The 20,397-nt window shown below is 48.1% G+C and overlaps 1 long non-coding RNA gene across 1 annotated transcript in view; it reads right to left on the bottom strand.

The window, feature by feature from the left end:
* LOC128811974 (uncharacterized) overlaps positions 1 to 20,397 on the bottom strand; it is a 29,564-nt gene that overhangs the window by 7,121 nt on the left and 2,046 nt on the right. Inside the window, exons 2-4 of the long non-coding RNA XR_008438557.1 lie at positions 5,998 to 6,163; positions 4,620 to 4,989; positions 312 to 457 (exon numbers count right to left, since the gene is read on the bottom strand). This is a non-coding gene — a long non-coding RNA (uncharacterized LOC128811974). The remainder of the gene's footprint in view (positions 1 to 311; positions 458 to 4,619; positions 4,990 to 5,997; positions 6,164 to 20,397) is intronic.

The following is a 20,397-nucleotide window of genomic DNA, read 5'->3' as shown; positions in this document are numbered from 1 at the left end:
TGCCAGAGAAGCCTTGTTCAGCCTATTTGGGGGCCCCATGAAATGCTGCAAGCGTTACTGAAATGAGCACTTGTCTTTTGTTGAGCTGCATGCTAGCACCATACAGTGCTGAGCTGATAAATCCACTTTTTCTAACACAAGCATTTTTCAAACAAAACTACCATGAGACTGATGAGTAATGCCAGCTTGCCAAAAAAAAAAAAAAAAAGACACACACCCCTCTCAGGCGCTGCTGACACCGACAGCTGTTAAATTCACATATTCACAAAACGAGATGGGTTACATAACTGGAAATTACAAGAGCGACTCACCAGCGAGAGGAACTGCAAAGGCATCACTGGGGCTCAGGAAGGAATAGATCACACATTTCCATGTGCACTGTCCCACTGAAGGCCGGGATAAAGCTGTGCCTTGAGCACACAAAGGTTCTGGGCACTCCTCACCCTGCATCATCAGGCTGTTTGTGGTTTGTTCAGCGTTGGGCTTTTTTTCAGCAAAGTGAAGATGCATGTGGGAAAAGGATATATTAGTTCTGCTATGTATGTTATAACACAAGGGTAGCTTAAAAGCCCAAATGTCACATTTTGCGAGGCATGATGCAAAAACGGTGACTCTAAAAGGCTTATTGTCAAATCGAGCAGCTGAGAGGGTAGTGGAGGAGGAAGTGCTGGGTAGAGTTAGGTTTGACAAAACCTAGGTAGCTTTTATTTTGCATCAAATTTTTCACATATACAGGCACTTTGCAAAGATGTTGTTTTTATCATTGTCATTGCATGGCCATAGAGCTGAGCTCTGGAGAAGTTCTGTAATCTTCCCATGCAGGACAGGAAGGCAGTGACACACCCCAACACCACATCACCTGCCTTTATTTCAGCATCTATTTCTAAATTGGTTTGAAAACTTTGACAAAAGCACATGGTTCTGGAAGGGCCATGGAGCAGATGATGGAGGAAAGGCATCATTAAGGGCTCCTGAGGAGCGATAGGCTGTGGAGCTGGTGGAACAGCTCAGGAGAAGCAGCAGTGAGGGAAGATGGCAATGTCTGCACAAACTGCCAGGCCCTCACGTGTTGCTGAGGTTGCCAGAAAAGAGGTTCTAAAGGGGGCTAATCTGGACATAAATCAAAGCAGAAAACAATGGATGTCTTTATGAACAGCCATAATAAAAAAAAATCCAGTAATTAAACCACCATTAACATCAAGCTAAATTTTATACATTCAAAATTATTTATGCTTCAATTTTTTCTGCTCATGGCTGAATTCATTCTTCTTACATAGTAAGAGGGGTTTCTTGTTATTAAAACACACCTAAAAGCTTTTTGTTATAAGCAAGTTTATCAAACAAGAAATGAAGATGAAATGACAACTAAATGCATAAAGTTCCATGTACTTTATCATGTTACCTAAAATAAACTAGGCTAATGCAAAATCAAGATGCACAGACAAATCAGGAGAAAAAAAAAAACACAGAAATGAATGCTTTGAGAGTGATGTCACCTAAGCTGGTGTGTAGGTACAGTCTGCTGTGTAGGAGAGCAGTGAAAGCATAAACAGAATACTAGATGTGCATTAAGCCACAAACAGAAATAGCTAGGAACAATGGCAAAGTCTGGTTGCTCTTGGAACCTTAATGTAAGGAAACATCCTTATAAAAGATGAGACAATAGCAGATCTATAAATGACAGCTCTGTAGGCAGGGAAGGATTAAGAACTTCCTATAGTTCCTAAAGTATCAACCTATATTGTACCCCTTCCACAAAGTGCCATAAGTGCTTTCTCTGAATTAGTCCACCCAGAATAGGAAAAAGCATCAGAATTAGTTTGACTTTTCCTCTGGACACCAGCCACACACTCTCAAGGCAGAGAGGAAGAAGTAAAAGCAGATGGAAGCTCAGCACTTCTTTAGGACCTTTTGCCAGCACACCTGTAAGTCCCAGTGCTCATTTGCCCTCCCTGCTTCCTCCAGAACCCAGAGACCTCTGCCAGCCCTGATCCAGGCCATGGCAACGTGCTGCTCTCTAAAGCTGAGCTTCTCTGTCTCTGCAGGGCACTGGAAGGCAGGCTTTGGACACAAGCAAACACAAACTAGGCTGAGGCTTCAGTGTCCATTTGTCACTTTATTTTCTTTGTTTTATTTTGAAGCAGGGTTTTTTGTTGTTTTGTTTGTTTGCATGAGTAATAAAAACCATTCATTTAACTGGGCATATGTTTAATTTGAAAACATGAACAAAATACCTCCCAACACCTTATGGCCCATGACCTGGGACATATTCCTGTACAGCAAACATCCTCTGAGCTTTCAGGCAGATTACCCTCAGACCTCAGATTTTCTTGCAGACTACCATGTACTCCACCAATAAAAATTTAAATTGAAGACTATGGGCATTAATATTTAATACAATTCCACAGACCAGCCACAGTGAACTTTCAAATGTCTCATGGGTTATCAGTGGTCCATAGGACAGGGGCTGGGAACCACCACAAACTTTGGTGATTCTGCTGGTTTGTCTTTAACACAGCACAAAGCCCATTCACATACACCCTCTCTGGTGAAACTCAAAGTACCTGCACTTCAGAGAGTTTTTCAAAAAGTCAAATGAAGCTGTGTGAGCACTTCACTGCACTGATGGGGAAGAAGAAGAATTGTCCACTGCAGCTGCTGCTAACATAGCACCTCTAGGCACTGCTTGGGTGTGGATGAACTGAACAACGTGAGGACGTACAAAACATGCAAGACCAGGGCCTGTTCCAAGTGACATTTGTAGATTTGCAGCTGATTATAAATTCAATAGGATCTACAGAAGTCAATGCTAAAGAATTGCAGCAAGTTAAAGCTCTTGAGATCTGCTTGTGGTTGCCTCTGCCAACTATTCCTCATTCCAAGCTGGAGGCTTTAGGGCAAATTTGGGTCAACTCTGGTCCAAAAGTTCCAGTGGAATAGTTCTATCTGTTTTCAGAAATGATCCCCTGTCTGTCAGTAGAACTTGGTCCTTGAGTGATGGCAAAACAAAGCAGATGTAAGTATATATATTTTTTTTTAATGTTTAAAATTACACAGATGCTTTTGAAAATATTGAAGATTCACCATCCATCTATTTACAGTCCTATTTTTAATTTTTGTTTTCTGAAAAACAAGCAAATATTCTGATTCTCACCAAGGGCTGTAAGTTTCATCTTCCCAAATTCAATCACAGAAGCCCTGAATCAACATGCTTCCTAATGGGAATAAATTCTTTCCAGCAGAGGTCTGTTAAAAATGACCACCAAAACCCAACTATTATTAGTATTCAGGGTATAGTTAAACAGTGTCACCATGGATATCTGAATGTGCAGGTGTGGGTCTTAAATCATTTCATGGCAAAATTCAGCCCCATTTCTTACTCCTGGTTTCCAAATCTGCTCCCACCAGAGCAGATTATGATGACCCTATAAAAGGACCTTGGCCAAAAATCCACGGATTTTTGGGGGCTTTCTGCAGAGTAAGGTGTTACTGCAAGTAAAAGTTAGATATTCTTGCTGTTGCAACCTGTAGGACCTCTCAGCAGTACAATGATGTTCAGCACAGCTCAGATGCTCTTCCTGAACTGTGTTTTATGGCCCTGTCTCTGTGCAGCTCCTCCAACCTCAGGGCAACTGCTCAGCTGGGAAGGGGCTGGGAAGAAAAATGTCAGAGCCAGGCCCTGCCAAGCACAAGAAGTGTTTGGGCAAGGTTGTCACTGCACAAGTTTTCTAAGACTGGGAACAAATATTAAAGCTATTTTCTTCCTTCGGAGCGGTTTTAAAGTCACTTAAAGTCTGATAGCACTTTCCAGCTGGAAACTGGACTTTGCTCCTCAGTGTAGTTCCACTTACTCATCTGACAGCTACCAATTACTCATGTGAGCAATGCACGAGGTTTTGTAGCAGTGGGAATAAAACACAAGAGCAAATCCATTTGCTCAGAAGAGCAAGTTTCTAGATTCAATAACAAAATCAGAACTCTGCAACAGCCCCTCCCTCTCCCACATAGTTTGTTGCTTAAAATCTTACAGGAAAAAAATATCACGTTGTCTATGAATACAATCTTAGCATAATCAATTTTTTCCTGTAAAAATACATAATCAGTTTTGTAGCATTTCTATCTGTACTGCAAACCAGTAAATGAAAACCCTGTGAAAGTCTCACACTTTAATTTCACACTATTCTTAATGTTACTTAACTTCCCAGTTTAAAAATAGATTACAGGGATTAAGAGACTTTTGAATCTAAAAAGAATGCATGTATTAAGGAAATTGCTACCTAAAATAAATAGCCTACTTTAATAAGCAGACTCCTAGTTGTATGATATTAAGGAAAAAAACACTTCACAGACATCTAGCTTAACACGTCAGCCAGCTTCATTTACAAGTTCAAAATCCAGAGGTAGATAAAATATAAGTTTGGTTTGGAATATGCAAAGTGCCAATTTTTCATATATTAATGCACCGAAGCACTTGATATAATGTTACTATGGAAGGAAAAAATAGTTGCCAGAAGGTTTTATTTAAGGAATGGTTACTGCAAATAAAAACTTTCAACTAAAAAGGATTTTTTAAATTGTTTTTTAATATGCTTTTAATGACCTCTACTCCTCATACCTACCTCCTTGCTTCCCAAACTGTTTGTACTGTCCCCAATAACACTCAGTGGAAAGCTGTCGTTCCTGGCTAAATCCTTGCTTAGGTTGGATGCTATGCCTCCGTTAGACAGGGTCACGAGGTCACAATCGATTTTGGAGGCCACCTGGAGAGTCCAGGCCGTGAACTGACTCAAAAAATTTATATCAGAGCTGGAATGGTCCACCTCCCAGGGCTCAGCCTGCGTTAACACCCCAACCGCAGGATGGAGCCTGCCAGGCCCAGCTCAGAGAGAGGCCAGAGTTGTTGACCCCGTTAGCTGACCTCTTCAAACTTCAGGAGAATTTTTCTGGCAGTTACCACGGTGACTGGGCACTCCAAGCTTATCCTTCTTACTGAAAAAAAAAAAAAAAAAAAAAAGAAGAAGATGAAAAATTAAGAAGAAAAAAAACGTTAAAACCTACCTTGTAGGGATGTCTATCAAGAATTAAATATGTAAAAGTTTTAATTGTTTGCTTCTCTCTTGGGCTGCTCTGGCTCTAACTGGTACATCCAATGTGAACATCAAGAAAACAGTTTGGCTAAAAGCATTTCAACTTGTGAAGAAATAATGCTCAGTGGATTTAACGAGAAGCATTTCTAATATCTGCTGGTGATCACAAGTGACACACTAAGAGGTTTATTGTGAAATAATGTTTATTTTTCTTTCTGTATCTTTCTCCAAATTGCTACCATTTTTCATTGAATTGAGAAGAAGCTGAGACAAGGCTCAGGGAAAGGATTCTATGCTGCCTTCTGCTTTTTTTCCTTTTAAAAACTATCTGCTTGGTGAAACATTAAGTATGCAGCAATTCATTGCTTTGGTCTCTCAGAAGAGACTGCATAACCTATTTAATGTACCATGAAATATTATTTAAGAGGAAAAAGCGAAAAAAAACCCCAAAAGTTGTCAGACATCGTTAGTGCTGGTTTTTTTCAGGCACTTTGAACACTAATCACTTCACACATAAAATTTAGCAGGTAAGCAAGGTCTCGTGATGCTGACAGAAAACACTTGAAACACATCAAGGGATCACAGAGCACACTAAGTAAACAAGAAAACAAAGTGCACTCTTCATTTCTGGAAAAAAGAATGGGAAAACTGGTGCTTCTTAATTTCAGAGCAATCACATATTACATACAAAGCTTTTATGTAAATTTTCCTCATGCTCCTCTACTTGAAATAGCATCTTGCAAAAGGGAGCACTGAAGAGTACACTGCATTATAGCTGGAAAAATCCTACTTAAGGGCTCCTGATGGCAAACTGTCAATCAGTATTCCCGGCTTGTTATGAACTGCTCATTTCTGGAGTACAGCTAAACAGAGGTTTAATGATTGAAACTTTAATGGCATTTTGTCTCACACATGGTTCTGAAGTATCTTCTGTTGTTTGAAGAGTTAAATATGGATATTCAGATTGCTGCTCAGCCACTGCTCTGCTCCTCCTGGGCTTCTCCCCTGGCAGTGCTGAGATGGCAGAGGGGACCGAGCTGCTGAGCTGCCTCTCACGGGAGGAGATCACACAGACCCTATGGATACAAAAATAAAGCAGGCAGTTTGGGTGTGCAAAGCAAAAAGCACAGAACACATCTTTTGTTCCAGACTTACTTTTCATTTCTGCTGGAAGGATGAGAAAAAGGCAGTCCAGTGTATATGTGTTAACTAACATTTTTAAAAAGTGAATGCAAGCATGGTGCAGGACTCTTTCTCCTTTCAAAACTGGTTAAATTGCTTTGAAATATCATATCCCTCAATGCTAAATAGATAAATAGACACTTAATGATATTATTTAGTAATAGTGAATTAAACATGAAAACAATTTAAATTAAAAACACTTAAAGATTGTTTCCCTATTATTAAGGATGTGTTAGAAAAAGGTTAACCCTCTCATTAGGAGATGGATTTTTTCATTTGTGTTTTTGTTATGGCTACACATGATGTTTTTATACTTTCTCTTTTTTCTCTGCATGAAATAATGTAAATTGAAACAATCAGGTGACTGATCAATAGGCTAGCGGGAAGAAAAAAATGTTTATTAAATTCTAATTCTTTTCTTTCTTTTTGAACAACACTGTATATATAAGCATGTGCCTTTCAATTAGATACCATGATTTATGAAGTCATGCTCAGGGCTAGCCAGGTTGTTGACTCAGATTAGAGCTATGGTGCCAGCTCATTCCCTGGTGACAAACACTGACTGTCCTTCCCTCAGCCAGGCACCCCTGGCAGCCTTATGAAAAGACCTTGTGGTTGGCACAGCACTGAGCAGGAAATGAGGTCCTCTCCGGTTCGGGACAGAGATGACTGGAGCTACAGAAAGCTGTAAAGCAAAATCAGCATCTCCTGAGTCACAGACTCTAAGCTCTGGTGGGCCCCACCGTTCCCAGGGTGCCCTGGCCACCAGCGCTGCCTCTCCCGCACCCCCGCCAGCCCCCACCGAGTGCCCAGGGGAGCAGCCTGCACACACTGGGGTGCCATGGCATGGGACTGGCTTCATATGGGAGGGCACCACCATCCCCCAGTCTGCCCATGTGCCCCAGCCTGGTGCTCAGCACCCTCCTCAGGGAATCCCTTTCTCCATCATCCCTACCAGAGATACCACTGTGTGGTGTTTTTCGATATCACAAGGCTTTTATGTCAGCCTATAGCTTGGGATTCTCTGTGTGGCCTACCGTCCTCCAGGAATTTCACATATAAATCACTGGAAAGCAGGAAATCCTTCAGTCCTGTAGGAAGCTGTTTACCATGTTTGCCTCAGCACAGAGAGCTGCAGAACACAGACCATCTTGCCTTGTAGGTACCACTGCAACCTGGACCTGAAATAGGGGAACTTAGCCCACTTCTTCCAAGATCTCTGAGCCAGAAACTGAACCCTCCTGGAACAGGGTTAGAAACTCCAACAGAATTCATGGAGTAGAACTCCCTGCTCTTCTCTGTGTAACACTTTCACTCCGAATTCCCTCAATGCCATTGAAACAATAATATTTAGACCATTTGGGGCTGAGATTATTGCTTTAATAAATTGGGTTTTTATTGGTTCATTGTGGCAAATAAGCCCCCGATTGATTTTGCTCCTAATCAGCATGGAGAATGCATTCCGCTGTAATTAAATCCCGTGTAACTGGGCACTCTGTGTTCGCTTGTCTCTTAGTTTGCAGTGGCATGAGATACAGCACATCAAACACTATCCTCTCCACGATAGGCACCCTGCCAGCCCGCGGAACGACGATGCTCGCCTTTAGCGTGCTCACAGCGTGTATGGCTGGAGCGCGTTTGGAGCAGCGGGCAGCGCTTGGGAGGCGTAGGAAACTTAAGAGAGGAGGAAGATGGCCAGGGCTAAGGTCTTTTCTCTCGAGGAAGGTTTGACCCCCCTCTCTGAAAACACTGCGAGAGAGGCGGGGGCCGCCCGCTTCCCACAGGTCCCCGCAGCCCCGGCGCGGCTCCGCTGCCGCTCCCGGGGGCTCCGGCCGGGGCGCCCAGGGCAGCCGGGTCCCCTCGGCCGGCGGGAGCGCGGCCGGGCTGCCAGGCGGGCAGTTTTGAAGAGTCGATCTTCATAATACAAATCCCCCGGCTTCGCCTCCCCGCCAGCGGCGCGAGCCAGCTTTTTAATTGAATCCCGGGGATTTGGCCGCAGCCGAGAGCCCCGGTTCGGGCCCCAGCGCCATGGGTCCCCCCTCCCGAGAGCGGGACCGTCTCTTGAGTGCTGATCTCTCGCCTCTAAACCGAGGGAAGGGGGGACTCCGGCGGCCTGGGGGAGCCCCCCGGCCCGGGCCCCCGGGAGGCAGAGCGCGGGCTCGCTGCACCCCGGGGCTGGGGGCGGCGGGGGGGCCGGGGGCAGCTGGCGGGGCCGCGGCTGCTCCTGGCTGCTCCCGCCTCTCGCCCGGGCAGCGCTTTAGGGGGGGCTCAGGCCGGATCCTGCCCATTCTATACGTTAATGCTCTTTTCTCTCCGGCTGCAGGGAAGCAGGCCAGCGGATAATTACCCCTCACTGCAATCCGCAGAGCTGGCCTAATCCGAAAGCTCAAGTGCCCGTAAGTAAAACTTCAGGAAAAGTTATTGAAACTGACAAATACAGGGTGACAAATAATCAATAAAAGCCCAGTCCCACATCCTTTATTGTTTCCAGGCACTAACAGCAAGTAATGAAACCTCGGCGAGGACGGGGGAGGGAACGGCACGGACCGGGCGCTGGGCTGGCTCCTGGAAAGCCCCCACTAAAAGAAGCCCAGGGAAGAAACAGGCAGGATAAGGGGGACGATCCCGTCCCCGTGGGAGAGAGGAAAATGCCACCCTCTTAGCGCCCCCTCTTCCTCAAGCTCTCCCTGCCTCCCGGGGCCGGGGCGCTCCGGATGGGCGAGCCCGGGAGGCTCCTGCCCGGCCGGGAACTTCTGCCCGACCCCGCGGGCAGGGACGCCCCGGAGCCCGGTGCCACCCGGCAGCCTCGGGCCACGCACCTATTTCAAGCACCCGCACAAAAAATCAGGCACTGTAATCTGCGTTCTGAAATCTTATAACATCCCTGAACACCCAACGGGCTCCTTCTCATTAGCATCTCGGCCCTGGATTTTCCACGCCGCAGTTTCTAAAGTTTCAGCGAAGGACGCTGGGCAAGATAAATCCGTGCTGTCGTTTCTCTCCCTTTCTGTCTCTCCAAATTAAGTTTTGATCTATCAGTTTAAACACTGGCCAGAAAGTTGATTCGCTTTCTGTTAGGATTTCGGGTTAAACCGGGGGCTCCTCCAGTGTCTTTAAGCTTTTGAGCTGTGTAAATGAACTGCAGTGTCACATAATCGATGGGGAAAACTCAGCTGTCACAGATACGAAAGCAGCCTCCTGCCACAGCAATAACGTGATTTGGCATTTCAAAGTTTGGAAACGTGCTGTCTGCGCGTCCGGGGCTCGGGGAGGAAGAGGGACGGGGGCGATGCGCCGGGGCGGGTGGGGGGGCAGCTCCCAGCCGCGGTGGCCCCCGGCCTCGGCAGCCCCAAGTGCCGGCGCCCCGCACCGCGGCACCCGCTGCCGCTCCACTGCCGCTCCCTCCCTTCCCGACACACGCTGCGAAAGTTGTTTCCCAACTTTGGCGTTAGGAGAGGGTTGACCCAGAACAAATCTCAGTGTCTCGGTGGCCTTTCCAAAGCGGCCGTGCCCCCCCCGCCCCGAGCCTGCGGGACGTGCCCATCTGGAGCACGCACCGTGAGAGCAACTGTGCCGCGTACAGCCACAGCGGCCATCAGTCACTAAAAGCCACACGCTTCAGTGGACCGGGGATAAAACGAAGTCCTGGTGACGCCTGGTTAAACCACTGACCCTCTTGCGAGGGCTGGAGAAGGGGGGAAGGCGGCCTCCTCCCGACAAACGCAGCTTTGGGGGGCTTGGCGCGGGGCTCTGCAGGGCCGTGCCCCTCTCCCGGAGCTGGGGCGCTGCCCAAAAGGGGACTGAGCGCAGCGGTTTCGGGGTGCCCCACGGGGGGACGAGGGACGACAGGGAGGGCTCCGGGCAGAGCCCCCGGCCCGGCCATGCCCCTGGGCGGCAGCGGGGCCGGCAGCGGCAGCTCCCGTGGGCACGGGGCTCCCACCGAAATGGTTCTTTTCATATCGGCTTGGGTGGAAACACCAGCCCGCGGGCAGGGTGTGCACTAAGCCGCGGGGTAAACACTGCCCTCGGCCCCCCGCCCCTACTGCACACCCCGATTTACCCGCACACATGCGCAGGAAAACAACTCACACAGCATGTTCAGATGCTTTCTGGAAGGGGACAGCTTTAGTTTCAAATTAGGAAGCTCTCTCAGATGAACGATAAACTCCGCTTTGGTCAGGCTGTGGTGTTTGATCATATCTTTGTGGTTTTGTCCTCACCAAAAAGAGCCCCGGAGGCTCAGATAAGAAACAGGATTTCAGATAGTTTGATTTGACATGAGGAAACTTTGCATTTGTAATATTATAAGACTCTGAAGGGGAAAAATGAAACCTCCGTAGCTGAGACAAGAAGTGTGCCTAAGTGCCACTATGTATCCCCATTCGGATATAATTTAAGTCTTCTCTGGCTTACAGTAATATGCTCTCCAACCTTGAGGCTATCCAAAAGGGGGGGGGGGATTTAATGAGGCCGAGTTTATACACTTATATAATTTAGGGGTTTCGGTGTAGCTGTAAAATGACAAGTGGTACATGTGTAGTGTAAAAGAGCTGAAATCCCATCCAGGGACCAAGTTGGTTATTTCTGAAGGAGCTGTCATTTCCAGCAGGGGGGCACAATGAGAAGGCCAGGAGCAATGGAGCTCTGATCTCCACCAAGGAGAGATAACCACCTGATTAAAATGGAGCTCTTGTTCCCTCGTTACTCGATCGTCGTGTGAACTTACCTTATTTACAATTATAGGCAATGAGTGAGTCGCCCAGATTGTAATACACCTATAGCTTTGGGTTTACTCCTCCCTTTGTTATCAAGACCATCTCTTGGACAGATTTCTGGACCACTCATAGCATGTGAGCACAGAGACGCTCTTAAGGAGGGAGGGATGTGTACGTTCCGAGCCCTGCAGTGCGAGCGCAGCGCGTTCACCCTCCCGCACGCCCCCGCTGGGAAGCGAGCGGGAGGCCGGGCCCAGCAGAACCAGCCTGTGGAAATCAGGATGTTTACAGCACACACACACGTGTGAACGCCACCAGAAAGCGAAGGGACAAGAAGGCATTAGGTGAAGGACTATTTTGTACTGCACATCTGATATTTGCTCATTTTCCAGGTGAACCCAGGCACGGCGGCTGTTGGAGGGCACTCCCTTCTCGGGTCACTCTGGAGCCCAGGTGTGCACCAGTGGCATCAGACAATGATGCACCTCTACGCTGAATTTTAACGCACTTTGTTCTCTATTTTAATATTAAATGGTGCAGTGTTTGCCAGATTATTATCCCACTATTGCTTGTGCATTTGTCTCTTATGTCTAGTGCCTGTCATTACACAAAGCGTTTTGAAGAGCTAATTTCAAAAGACAGAAAGTCTACACTTACTATAAAAGTCATTAAATTAGCATGACAAGCATAAAGTTCCTAGGTTATAATTTGGTTATAGATCTGAAATCTTCCCTGCTTTCTCTCTCCACTTGAAGGATGAAGGCTGAAGCGAGGCACCGACTCGAAGTTAGGACAATTGAGCTGTCGATTGTTTGGTGGAGAAACAGGGAAGAGATGCGGGCTCCAACACCACCTTTTTGGCAGAGCAGTGGGTGACAAGAAAGAGTTCTGATTTTCTCTCACGTCTCCCAGCAGCCAGAGAAAGGTGTGATCAGATGGTCTTCTATTACAACAGGTGGGAGAAAAAAAAATAAAGAAAAAAATCTCGATTCGTTTCTCGTCGATTAAAATGTTGCTGGAATAGCAGGACGCGTGCCTTTTATATCCCGCTAAATGCTAAGATGGGAAAATGTGCTATAAAAGCCGCCATTGGCTGTTTCCCCTAAGGCTGCAACATCCCCTTCATTTTAATCGCTTCTTGGTTTCGGAAGAAAGCTGTGGAGAGGAGGGGGAGAGCTCCTTCCCCCAGCTCCCCGTGCATCTGCAGTGACAGGGGACTGCAGGAAGCCCGGTGATGCCAGGACCGGCAGCGTGGGAGCGCCCGCTCTGCCCGGCCGGGCATCCTCTCCCTGACACGTCGCATTTCGACAACGAGAAAATTAGAGAAGGGACGGGGCATTCAAACGCGGTGCTCACAGAAGAGGCTGCCCTAGTAGTTATTTAGTCTAAAAATCTGCTGTCAACTTTTTTTCCCCCCCCCCCGTCAGGATCAGCAAGGCGCGTTTCTTTGCGCTGGTTCGTTTGCTTTTAGCCAGGCACGCTGCGAATTGTGGAAGCTTTCCATTTACCTTTTCTTCTTTAAGCGTTTTAATTATCATCACTGACCTGTTGGGCATACCTACAGTATCAATGTCCCTTTTACATCCCTGCCTTCCCTTTCTCTGCATGTTTCTGCTATTTAACACTTGCTACCTTTGCCATTAGAGTCCTAGAGTGACCCCCATGGGTATCTTTGAAAGAAAGACCCTCTGCATTCCAGCACTGCCTCCTTACCCAAGTAATAGCAAAGGGACCATTCAGACACATGGACCACACTGAAGCATTAATTAGGCTGATGAAATCCATAGAAATGTATGGATTCAGCATAATCGAGTTTCTTCTGCTGACTATAGTTAAGGAATACGTGAGCAGCTGGGAGAATAGAAAGTACTGTTAGGGTGAAGTCATGCATGTAATTGAGTATATTTAACATAACCATTTTAATGATCGGTGATTAAAAGTGCATCTACTTAAATTGTATACCTCTGCAATTTGTCCATATCAACTTTAGAGCACACACAAAGAAAAGGTCGTCATATAAATTTATAAACAAGATCCCTTCCTAGCTACACATGACTCGAGCTGGAATGATAACTCAGTAGCAGCGAGGGGGAAAGGCCTTTCGCGAGAAAATAGCTACGCCAGTACGATATTAATTAATCACTGGTTTGGCCCCCTTTCTCTCTTGTGCAGTCACAGTATTAGAAGTGCATAATAAGTGAGTTTTCTTTTCATCCGTAATTATTTATAACAATCAGATCACTCGGGAAAAAAAATCCCTGGGTTTCTTTCCAATATTAAAGGAGTATCTTTTCCCTCACTTGACAATAGTGTGTGTGTGTGTGTGTGTGCATACACATATAGTCAAATAGAATATTTGGCTTTTTTTTTTTTTTTTTTTTTTTTTAATCCGCAGAAACATTGCCGGAGATCCAGCAAAGAAACACTAAATGATTAAACTTCTCCTGATGCTAAACTTGCACGCAGAGAGGTTAAGGACTAGAAACACGGACAGTGTTTGGGGCATGGCCGTGTCTCCTCGCAGGAGACCCCTGAGAATGGGAAATTAGCAGTCGAAATCTGCTAGTGGGGACTGGATCCCACAAAGCCCACGCGTTGGGAAGGCTGAGTGTCTCTCTCTTGCCTATTCAATCTGCCCAGGCTGGTTGCAGCGAATAAATAGAGTCATTGTGGAGCCCATACACAAACCGACCCAACTCCCTCCCCCACCCCTTCTCGCCCTCCCCCCGTCCCTTTATGCTTAAACGCACACAAATCTGCAGCCGCTTTGCACTAAGAGGAGCCCAAAGTTTTCTTCCCTTTACTGTACAACGCCTGTGGGAAAGGTTTATTCACACGTATGGAATATGTACTTATGCCGGAGAGACGGGGGTTCACGCTGGGTGAGGGCAAACAGGAGCCTGCCAGGAGCAGGACCCATCCTGCCCTCGCCCCGCCGGGCGGGCGGGCGTCCCTCTCCCCGCGGAAGATAACGGTTCAAAGTAGCCAGATGCATTAAACAGCCACAAAAGGGGCCAAGAGGGATGGGGGGCGGGGGATGGGGAAAGGATTCACTTAAGTTTCTGGTGGAAAACTTAAATGCTGCCGTCTCTTCCTCTCCCAGCATCGCTGCAAGGTGAAATCCATTTGGCCGCATCCCTCCCAAGCGGCCGCAGCCCGGCGGGGCGGGCGGCAGCCCCGCGCCCGGGGAACTCGCTCCGTGCAAGAGAATTTGCAACCTTGAAAGCATATTTTTCTTCCAGCTATGGTGGCACTTAGATGATAATGTAGGCAATGAAACTGGGGAGATTTATATCTTTTGGAAAGTAGGACGAGCCAGATGGTAATAGCGTCATTAACAAACAAACTTAGGATCTGCAAGTGAAGCTTGAAATTGGGAAAGAGATCTGGAGAACAAAAGGAGCTGCTGTTGGGGGGGGGGGGGGGAAGAGTCCCTCTTCTGCCGGCCAAATATAAGAGCACATTCTGGAGGGGCTGCTCCTGCCCAGCACTAGATAATAAACGACGGCTTTTTCCTCCCCTGTTGTGACTGAGAAAGGACAGGGAAAACTTTTGCAATAGGCAAATGTGGCATTTATTTATGTGTAACCCTTTGTAGTCTCAAGTGTCCCAAATGGGCCTTTAATTCAAATCCCTAGTTTGATACGGAGGGATCGCTTCTCCCAAGTTTATTTTAGAGAAACAAAGCGCCACTTGTGGAAGTTGAAGGGCCAAAAGTTCAGTAATTATTTTTTTGAATTAATAGCAACGAATAAATATTAAAGGTTAAACGTTATTTGCTGTGAGAATGGAAACATCTGAGGGATTTATTGTGTCTTCGAGTCTTTTTTTTTTTTTCCTTTAACCCCCTCAAAAACTGCTCACTCTTTGCTAGAAGGCACCAACACAGCAGGGGTGAGGGTCCCAGAGCAGGGCCAGGATGAGGGACGTTCGTGGGGGGGATCAGGGAGGCCCCCCGGACGGGATTCTCCTCTGCATCACCCTTCGGATTTACTCTCCAAACCCACTCCGGGAGGTTCTCGATGTCCAGGGAAAAGGCCTTCAGCACAGATATACCCAGCTGAGAGTCCATAAACACCGGAGACCCAGCAGCTCCAGGGCTTCAGCAGGAGGCATGGGCTGTGTGCCTCCTAAATTTTAACCAGTGTGTTCCCAAATGCCACAGAAATGTTTGGAGGTCTTTAGAAGATGCCCGTATCTCCCTTCCAAAGTTGATGGTTATTAGATGATTAATGATTTAAAAGATGCCTGTTAACAGCCCCAAGTTGAGAGACATGGACCCACGCTCTAAAGTAAAAACCTAACGTGTTTCTTTTTTGTTTTTTTTTTTTTTTTTTTTTTTCTTTTTTTTAATGTGCTGGAGATCTTTAAAAGCCCCGAGGACTTACCCTTAAGGCATTATTCAAAGAAAAAAAAACCTGAGACTGGCGGTTCGTCACAGGCAATTGTAAAGGGTTTCAAAGGACCGATCAAACGAGTTGGAGAGTAATCTACATTAAAGTCCGGATGGCAGTGTTACAACATGCACCTGCAGGGTATTTGCTATCCGTGCCCCTTACAGAGCTACAAATCACCATTAAAGAAAGCTGCTTAAGCTTCCTCCGCGCTTCTAGAAAGACTTACTTGGGCTCCTTCACTTTGATATTTATACATCTTGTTATTGATAAGTGTGGGGCTGTTCAGAGCTCCCTTCCCCCTCCCGGACTGTCCCTGGGCACTTTTGCACCAGCCCCTCCCTGCCCCCACCCCGCGCACGGCTCCAGGCGGGTGTTCAGGCGGCCCGGCCCCACGAACGACACGCGTGGACGTGGGGTTATCCCCCTCTCGCTGCCATGCGCCGGCTCCGGGAAAAGTTTCGGTTTATTTTATTTATGTGGTTCCCCCCAGGCTCTGTCACCAAGGCGACCGGGGCAGCCCAGGCAGCATCGGCACGCGGGATGTCCCGGCGGATTTTCTCACAGTTGCGGGAGGCGCAGACATGGAAATGAGCTCATTGCGGGGGAGTGGCGGCCGCCCGGGCCGCCCCCGGCCCGGTCCGGTCTGGCCCGGCCCGGCCCGCTGGTCCCGGCGCTCTCCTCTTGAAGGCGTTTGGGGGAAGTCGCGCAATTCCATCCCTGTCCGCGCAGAGCCCCGGAGCGGGCACAGTTAACCCTTGGCACGCCGCTGCCGGTCGGGAGAGCCCTGTCGACCCCCGCTCCCTACTGCGCCCCCTCTGCTCCCGCACTCCCACGGGCAGCATGCAGTGGGCTCGGTGCTCCCCCTGCCAGGGGATGTCAGCGGGGAAAAGTAAAGTTGTAAGACAAACAAACAAGCCGGGAAAGCTAGAAGAGGGGAAAAAAAAAAAAAAATCAAGATTTTTCTACCCACTCGAGGCGAAAAAGCTCAAAGGTCAACAGGGATTCATCAACCACTTCCCACGGCTGCAGACCGGGCGATACAATCAGCTTGGACTTCTTTTCCGGGTAATTTTAGTGATCAGGTCTGTGTTTTGAGTACTTCCCTCGAATGGGTCCTCACAAACGAACAAAAATCGCACCCGTCGCAGGTGTGAGGCTGCGGTGCCCCGGTGTCTGGTGCCCCGCTGAGGGCCCGCCTGAGCGGGCGGGATGCCGGGGCCCCGGGCACCCCCGAGGCAGCACGGGGGACCCGCACCGCTGTGCCCTGGTGGCTTCTGCCGCGGACAGCTGGGGGAGCACACCGGGAGGGAGCAGAAAAGGGCTTCGCCGCGCTGGTGGCACAAGAGGATTTAGGTGGTTTGTCAAAAATCAACTAATTAAACCCCGCGCCTTAACGTAAGGGACGGTATCTCAAATTCGGTGTACCTGGCTCATCTCTTGACAGCCCTGGCAGCGATGGGCTGCGCGGAGGGCTGGCACCCATGGCCCTGCCGCGTCCCCTCACGCCCGTGGCGGGGCTCTCTCGGCAGCAAAGCGCGCATTGTTGGGGCCGGGATGGGGCGGGGCCCAGCAGCGCTGCCAGCGCCCACCGCAAAAGTTTGCCAAGTCAACTCCTCTCCTGGAATTGTCCTCGGAGGGGCGGCGGCGAGGAGGGGAGCGGGACCCGCCGCCCCGACCGGCCCATCGCAGGCAGGGCGCCTCCAGCGCCAGGGAAAAACCCGCGCAGCTGCGGGACCGGGACGGGAGAGCGGATGCGCACTGGGGTGCGCCCCCCTCCGCCAGAAGTCGCTCAACTTCTGCCTTGGAGCGCTGGCCCCGCCGCCGGGAAAGGCTCTGTGCTGCTGCCAGGGTGGAGGAGCAGGCTTTGGGTCAGTGGGGCCGGGCAGAGGGGGGCCGAGGCAGGAGGACCCCAGGACAGAGGGTGGTACACATCGTGGGGCGCCGCTCGGGGGCCCGTCCCGCACCCCCCGGCTCTGGCAGGCCCTGACACCTCTCCTGCCACATAACGGCGAGCGCAACTTGCGGCCGCCACCAAACTGTTGCAAAACAAATCCCCCGTGCGTTCCCAGGGCTGGCGAGAATGTGGCGGAGCGCAGCGCCGAGAGCCCCAAGCGCCCCGGCTGCCCCCGTCGGCCCGACACCCCCCAGGCCGCAGCTGATGGGGGGCCCGGGGCGAGCGAGGGGCGAGCGCGCCTTGGGCCAAGCGCTAATTTGGTGTGTACGCTTAAGGCGGCCATCTGAGGGCTGGATAGCAACGAGGGGAAGGGGTGTATTCGCGACTGGAAGATTTAGGTTGTTGCTAGGATGTGAGAACAAAAAATCTTCAATAAGTCGGGGAGGGGGGAGGACGGGGCAGAGGGGGATGAAGGGGGGTTACAAGGTTTGTCACAGGAAAAGTGCAGACATCTGCTGGAACTTCCATATCTAAGCTGTTCATTTACAGGAGCCAACTTCTGAAATCTCCACAATTAGATCTGCATTGTTCTTTCTCAACAACACTGCCTAGAAAGAAAAGGTCTTCTCTGTCGGGGCCAATCCAACGAAGCGTTTGACGTTATTAAATAATAAAGCGATTGTGATTTACATTGTTGTTCAGAAAAAGGGCCAATTATCCACTGTTATGTTGCCATAAAGATCATATTAACTCGAATTAGTAATCAAACAATATGCTAGCGTTAAAAGTATAGAGAGGACAACGCGACTGGTCTTGTTGCATCCTCACTTTTTCTTGTAAAACCAGAAGCATAAATACACTTGAAAGAGGCGCAGAAACTTCATCCTTAACGGGAAAAAGCGAAAGAGGTACCAGCGTTTGTGATTAATGGTCCTCTGTGTTGACTGTTCTCAATTAATTCAAAGCCACCCAAATCTCATATTGATTTTTCTGTTTACAAATTAATTCTTCTTTCGAATATCACGGGAAATGTTCCACGGTTCTCCGAGAACCAGGACTATTTTTTTAATGTAAAGTCTCTTAGGATTCTGATTTTTGGGTGCTTTTTGTTTGTTTTTCATTTTGTTTTGAGTTTGGGATTTTTTTTTTTTCAGAGTAACATTTTCTAAAGGCGTCTGAGTTCCAAGCGAAGACGAACCTCACCACCACCAAAACGCAAACCCAGCCGCATCCCTGCACTCCAGCAAATTTCCTCTGCCATAATCAAATAATTATTTTTATTAAAGCAGTTATTAGGTTTATAACTCATTTGCCACTTAAATTTGTGCAACCAACCACGGCGATCTAAATAGGTTGGAGTTGCCCCTTGGGTCCGGGATGTAAGCGGTAAGAAGGAGGATTAATCATGGGTGTGTGCAGCAGGAGGACACAAAGGCTGTCCGGTGGCGCGGGGAGCAGCGGCGGGGCGCAGCCCCTTCCCGGGCGGGGCTGGGCTCCCCCCGGCCCCGGCAGGGACCGGCACCCCCGGCCAAACTCCTGCGTTTGTTTTTGAGCTGCCGCGGGGCCAAGGCTGGGGCTCGGGAGCTACAACTTGTTGGCAGTAAATAAGGCGCTGTCAGGTGATGATGCTCCGGCGCGGTTGAAACGTCCCGAACAAAGTGTAAACGAAACGTTTTTCATACAGGATTATCGATGCGATATGATACGATGTGATATGATGATATGATACAGCAGCATCGATCTCTTGTCTCCTATGCAGACAAGGTCCATTCTTTGTGCGCGGGATGACAGGATCTGCCCCCTGGAAACGTGCTCCAAGCACCCAGCGGCACCTGACTGGTGGTTCTAATGTCATTTATAGCCAACGCGTTTTGTTATCGGCTGGGGGTGGGGGTTCCTCAGAGCTCAGGTAATAACCGGGTAGCTGTCACCTTCTCCCGTTTAGCACTACTCAGGCAAGAATGGCTTTGCCAAACTGTTCCAGGAGCTGATGCTATTTGTTACCACGATTAGGGAAAAAAAAAGGACATTCACAGTAACATGAGTTTCTATAAGCAAACGCCGAGCAATTTTCCTCAGCGCAATGCATCAGCAAGTATATCCAAAAGAGCTTAATCTACTTCTTGCAGGTTAGGTGCAAGAGAAATCAGCAAGGGCTGCTCCGGGATGCCATGAAAATCCCGGCTCATTGGCTTGGCCGCGATAGGACGAGGCACATCAAATCGAGGCGGAGAGGGACAGAATCAATCAGTCCTCTTGGCTGAGGAGTGAGCCCTCGCCCTGGAAATAATTTCGAATAAAACTTGTGTAACCAAGTGTAACCTAGCTTACTCTGAGCAGATCGTCGAGAGGGTAAAAAAAAAAGTTAAAAAAATATTATGGAAATAAGCCAATAAAACAATCTGGACTGAATTAATAAGAGTGCAAAGTTTGTATCCATGTATAAGGATAATATATTAAGCCAAAAAGGAGACAGGTTATCTCTAAACAGGATTAAAATGCGTTCGTGTATAGGATTAGACCATCTCATCCATTTAAAAACAGTGTCTCTCCTCCTCCTCACAACACTTTATTATATATATATATTTAAAAAAAAAAAAAAAAAAAAAAAAAAAGGCAAAAAACTTTCCCAGTTAGAAGCACTTGGGAAATGCGTTTTATTAATCGAGAGCCTTTTTTTTTTCTTGCAATCAAATGCAACTGATGGCCCTGAATAAGCCGCCTTGTTAGGAAACGGGCCATTTTTTAAAACCTGTGATCAAAACAGACCTGTCTTCAGAGAGAGCACAGCAGATTTAAATGTTGGTCAAAAGGAGTCACAACTGTTCATTAAAAGCAAACCCTAACTAGTGCTAATGTATAGCCATTTTGTGAGCTCAGGACTGTAGAAAGAGGCGAAAAAAAGTCTGAGAGTGTGAGCTGATGCCGTGCTGGCTGGCAGTGTGTGGTCTATTGTAGGGAATGTGCTTTTTCCACTGAACAGAGAGCCCCCCTCTTTTATTCCCCAGCTCTACTGCACCTGCACTGGATCAGGGAGCTACTGCCATTCACCACATCAACAGAGAAGACATCTCTGACAGCACTCAATTCATTACATTTCTTCCTGCTTTTCAAACCAACGC

This window comes from Vidua macroura, chromosome 10 (assembly GCF_024509145.1).
Source record: "Vidua macroura isolate BioBank_ID:100142 chromosome 10, ASM2450914v1, whole genome shotgun sequence".
Taxonomy (NCBI): Eukaryota; Metazoa; Chordata; class Aves; order Passeriformes; family Viduidae; genus Vidua; species Vidua macroura.
The sequence above is the reverse complement of the archived record's forward strand: the minus strand, read 5'-3'. Positions and strand labels throughout refer to the sequence as shown.